This window comes from Pelmatolapia mariae, unplaced genomic scaffold (genome assembly GCF_036321145.2).
Source record: "Pelmatolapia mariae isolate MD_Pm_ZW unplaced genomic scaffold, Pm_UMD_F_2 NODE_ptg000558l+_length_52885_cov_1, whole genome shotgun sequence".
NCBI lineage: Eukaryota > Metazoa > Chordata > Actinopteri > Cichliformes > Cichlidae > Pelmatolapia > Pelmatolapia mariae.
Window position 1 is genome coordinate 47,501 of NW_027052242.1, and position 5,385 is coordinate 52,885.

The window sequence follows — 5,385 nt, forward strand, 5'->3', positions numbered from 1 at the left end:
CGACAAAGAAGGTGCATAAGAAATACAGCAAGCTGTCCATACCTGAGGCCTTGGAAACTGCCAAGCAAAGACTCACAGCCTTGGCAAGCCGCTTGAGGAGGTACACCAGAGAGATAGAAGGCAGGAGAATAAACCAGCTGTTCTCCACAGAACCAGCAAAGGTGTACTCTCAGTGGCAAGGGAACAATAACAGAACAGCACCACCAAGGCTGGAGACGGAGCAATACTGGAAGGGCATATGGGAGAAGGACGCAACCCATAACGGCAATGCTCAGTGGCTAGTGGATCTGAGGGCAGACCACAGCAACCTCCCTGAACAGGGTCCAGTAACCATCACAGTGGCAGATATCCAAGAAAGGGTCTCCAGTATGAAGAGTTGGACAGCACCAGGGCCCGACATGGTTCACGCCTACTGGCTGAAGAAGCTGACTGCACTCCACGAGCGTCTGGCAGCACAAATGAACCAGCTGCTAGTTAACGAGAGACACCCGGAATGGCTAACTGAAGGTCGGACGGTCCTGATCCCCAAGGACCCCAAGAAGGGACCGGTCCCATCCAACTACCGACCAATAACCTGCCTCAGTACTACATGGAAGCTCCTGTCAGGCATCATATCGGCTAAGATGAACGGGCACATGGGTCAATACATGAGCGGGGCACAGAAAGGGATTGGCAAGAATACCAGAGGCGCAAAACACCAGCTACTGGTAGACAGAACAGTCAGCCGAGACTGCAAGACCAGACTGACCAACCTGTGCACAGCCTGGATTGATTACAAGAAGGCCTATGACTCAATGCCCCACAGCTGGATACTGGAATGCCTAGAATTGTACAAGATCAACAGGACCCTAAGAGCCTTCATCAGGAACTCAATGGGGATGTGGCGCACAACACTAGAGGCCAACTCCAAGCCCATAGCACAAGTCACCATCAAGTGCGGGATCTACCAAGGAGATGCTCTGTCCCCACTGCTGTTCTGCATAGGCCTGAACCCCCTCAGTGAGATCATTAACAAGACTGGCTACGGATACCGACTACGAAACGGAGCGGTTGTCAGCCACCTCCTGTACATGGATGACATCAAGCTGTATGCCAAGAGTGAACGAGACATCGATTCACTGATACACACTACCAGGATATACAGCAATGACATTGGAATGTCATTCGGACTGGAGAAGTGTAGTCGGATGGTAACAAAGAGAGGGAAGGTAGTCAGAACTGAGGGGATTGAACTACCAGAAGGCAACATTGCAGACATAGAGGACAGTTACAAGTACCTGGGGATCCCGCAAGCGAATGGGAACCATGAAGAGGCCGCTAGGAAAGCTGCAACCACCAAGTACCTGCAGCGGGTCAGGCAAGTCCTGAGGAGTCAGCTGAACGGTAAGAACAAGATCCGGGCCATCAACACCTACGCCCTGCCCGTGATCAGGTACCCTGCTGGGGTAATAGGCTGGCCAAGGGAGGAGATAGAAGCCACTGACATAAAGACAAGAAAGCTCCTTACCATGCATGGAGGGTTTCACCCCAAGTCCAGCACCCTGAGGCTGTACGCTAAGCGGAAGGAAGGGGGCCGGGGACTGGTGAGTGTCAGCACCACAGTCCAGGATGAGACAAGAAACATCCACGAATACATCACGAAGACGGCCCCAACTGACAGCGTGCTCAGTGAATACCTCAGGCAGCAGAAACCCAAGAATGAGGAGGAAGGTGAGGAACCATCATGGAAGGACAGGCCCCTGCATGGTATGTACCACCGGCAGATAGAGGAGGTGGCTGATATCCAGAAATCCTACCAGTGGCTGGACAAAGCTGGACTGAAAGACAGCACAGAGGCACTAATCATGGCAGCACAAGAACAAGCTCTGAGTACAAGATCCATAGAGGCTGGGGTCTACCACACCAGGCAAGACCCCAGGTGCAGGCTGTGTAAAGATGCCCCAGAGACAATCCAGCACATAACAGCAGGGTGCAAGATGCTAGCAGGCAAGGCATACATGGAACGCCATAACCAAGTGGCCGGCATAGTGTACAGGAACATATGCGCCGAGTATAACCTGGAAGTCCCGAGGTCAAAATGGGAGATGCCCCCAAGGGTGATGGAGAATGACCGAGCTAAGATCCTGTGGGACTTCAAGATGCAGACGGACAAAATGGTGGTGGCTAACCAACCGGACATAGTGGTGGTAGACAAACAGAAGAAGACGGCTGTAGTGATCCGATGTAGCGGTTCCGAATGACAGCAATATCAGGAAGAAGGAACACGAGAAGCTGGAGAAATACCAAGGGCTCAGAGAAGAGCTCGAGAGGATGTGGAGGGTGAAGGTAACGGTGGTCCCCGTGGTAATCGGAGCACTAGGTGCGGTGACTCCCAAGCTAGGCGAGTGGCTCCAGCAGATCCCGGGAACAACATCGGAGATCTCTGTCCAGAAGAGCGCAGTCCTGGGAACAGCTAAGATACTGCGCAAGGACCCTCAAGCTCCCAGGCCTCTGTAGAGGACCCGAGCTTGAAGGATAAACCGCCCGCAGGGGCGTGCTGGGTGTTTTTTTTTGTTTACATATATATATATATATATATTGCAGCGGTCCCAGATCCAGCTGTACACACTGGAATATTCTCCCATGTTGCTTGTCTGTGTTTTATTGTGTTATGGTACGATGATATCTATACATTCCTGGATAATCCTTTTGTGTTACACATTTCACAGTTTTTTCCTTTGCTATCTAGCCTGATGTGTCTCCCCAATGTGATGTTTGTGTATTACATGTACGGTTGACAAGGTCTGTCATCTCGGTTGTGGGCAACTGCACTAGAGATGGACCGATCCGATATTAGGTATCGGTCCGATACTGACGTAAATTGCTGGATCGGATATCGGTGAGAAATAAAAAATGTAATCCGATCCATTAAATATCAAAAAAGCACCTCACAAAACTTGCGACACGGCGTAACTCGGCTCATAACCGTAGCACGTGTGCTCACGTGATAGAGCGGCTGTGTGTATTTGTAGCCTCGCTAGCAAACCAGCATTTCATCTCCGAGGAAGTTATCCCAGAGAGAAGTAAAGCAAGTGTGTAAGTTCATCTCTGAATGTTTGTAAAGCGTACCTACGTTAAGCTTAACAACCGATATATGGAGCGACTGCCTCTTCTCTCTCCCTCCCTCTCCTGCCGCTACTTCATGAAACTGCTTAATGATCAGCTGATCGGCTTTTCTGTCGTGAGTCCGTCTCTCTTCTTGTCCACTTTGCACCAGAAAGAGGAAACCAGCGGCTGAACAACAGCAGCATGTTTAACCTTGATAAGCTGTTGTTAGAATTTATTTAATATTACTTCTAGACCAGGATCCTTTTCTATGCAGCTGACGGCTGGTAACTGTGCAGGGGCGGATCTAGCAAAAGTTTAGCCAGGGGGGCCGATAGGGCATTAACAGGGAAAAGGGGGCACAAAGACATACTTTTCTTTCTTATTCTCATTTAAAATGTCTAGCTTTTAATAAATAATTATCTGAATCTTACACCCAAAGTTTTAATCTGATGTAAAATGTATAGAAGTCCATTACTGTATATAGTAACTGTTAAGTCTAATATATCCTAGTAAGCTATACTACTTTTTCCTTTGGGAAGATACCATCTGTGCAGTCTGCAATTTTGTAGAAGAAAGATGTTGAATCTATTTAATTATTCTTGAAAAATAATTTATTTCTGTGCATTTTTTTTCACACTGCATCAAATTAAAGTTGATTACGTTGAATAAGCATCATGAGGTGGAGGGTGGGGGGTGGTTCCCTATTTTTTTTTGCTGCGAGTTTGCAACCCTATTATTTAGGTTGCTTAATATTTCTGCTAAGTACTCTTTAAAAATACCAGAATAGGAAGGACGGAGTAGGTTTAAGTTTATTAGATTGATCAGTATTGCTGAACTATGAAATATTTTGGGTGCAGTGTATTTTTTGCATACAGGTATAACAGAATAGCTTTAGTGTTGTTGTTTATTTAAACTTGAGTATGAACTTATACAAAATGCAGCAAGATATTAAAAAAACAGTTTTATTGATTAAAAACACACTATATCGGATAATATCGGTATCGGCAGATATTCAAATTTATGATATCGGTATCGGTATCGGACATAAAAAAGTGGTATCGTGCCATCTCTAACTGCAACTGAACATCATCTATCATCTTAATGTCACTGTTGACTCTATTCGGCAGAGCCAGGTCACTAAGACATGTGATCTGTCATGTCCAATCAGCTTTGGAGCGACACAGGACAGAGGCTTTCTGCAGCATGTGATCAAAGTAATCAGTGGTTTCCTTAATTACTGTGCTCCATTGAAAAGGGCTGCATGTGTGCGCAGACCATAGGTTGAGTATCACTGTTTGAAATGTGGACATTCTTCTACAACAGACTTTACCATGAACATCCTCAGTGTGGATCAGTATAATATCAGCCTTATGTCTGCAGTTTAGTGTCAGCACAATTTTTACATCAAATTCATCTCAGCACAACTAAAACATGGTGGCTGACCTCAGAGTTTTAAGTCCACATGCTGGACTCTCCAGAAAACCACACAGCTGCTTCACTCCTGAATCCTCCAGCTTCTCGTTGTCACTCAGGTCCAGCTCTCTCAGATGGAGGGGTTGGACTTCAGCGCTGCTGCCAGATAATCACAGCTGATCTCTGACAAACCACAGCTGTCCAATCTGTATAAAGAATAAAAGATGGAAGTTTATTAGACAAAGTGTGTGCTTGAAATCATTCAGAGTTTCATAATCTGTTCAGAGGTGAAGAAGGTTCAGAATGTAGAAGTTTAAAAAATGGAAACTCCAGACAGCTGAAGTCAACAGGAAGCAGCTTCAAAGAAACACAACAAAAGAAAAAACTCTGAATTTTTTACATTAAAGTCATACATTTATCATAAAAGCATAATGCTTTGTTTCCATATCTGGTGTCTGTGTTGCTTTGTGAGGATGGATCACTAATCTCCTGCAGCTCCAGATAAACAAGCTGGACCTGAACCTGGGAGCTTCATACAGGGGAACGTGTGAGAAGTTTTGTGCAGACAAGTGTGGATTTAGAGTCTGGGACGAGCTCTCCACAGTCTTTGTGGAGATCTACATTCTGTATACTGCCTGTGAAAAGCTGGAGACATTTCTCCTCCAAATCAACTGAGCAGCTACTCGTGGTGGTGTTAGCTTCATGCACAGCTGGTTATTGTACTGGGAATGTTCTGCAGACGAGTGCAAGCAGTCACAACAAAGCTCAGTGTGGACAATGCTGTGCACGCTCCAATGCTGACTGGTTGGAAAGAGGGCGGGAACAGGGGAAAAAGAGTGACAGTAGCGTTCAGCACAAACATGGAGGATAAAAGAAGAGCATGAG

General features: G+C 46.3%; 1 protein-coding gene across 1 annotated transcript in view; it reads right to left on the minus strand.

Annotated features, from left to right (window-relative positions):
• The window catches only part of LOC134623325 (ribonuclease inhibitor-like), a 12,763-nt gene extending 8,148 nt beyond the window's left edge, over positions 1 to 4,615 (minus strand). Inside the window, exon 1 of the mRNA XM_063468471.1 lies at positions 4,531 to 4,615. The gene's annotated coding sequence lies outside the window, so the exon portion shown is untranslated. The remainder of the gene's footprint in view (positions 1 to 4,530) is intronic.
• Between the last annotated feature and the right edge of the window lie 770 nt (positions 4,616 to 5,385).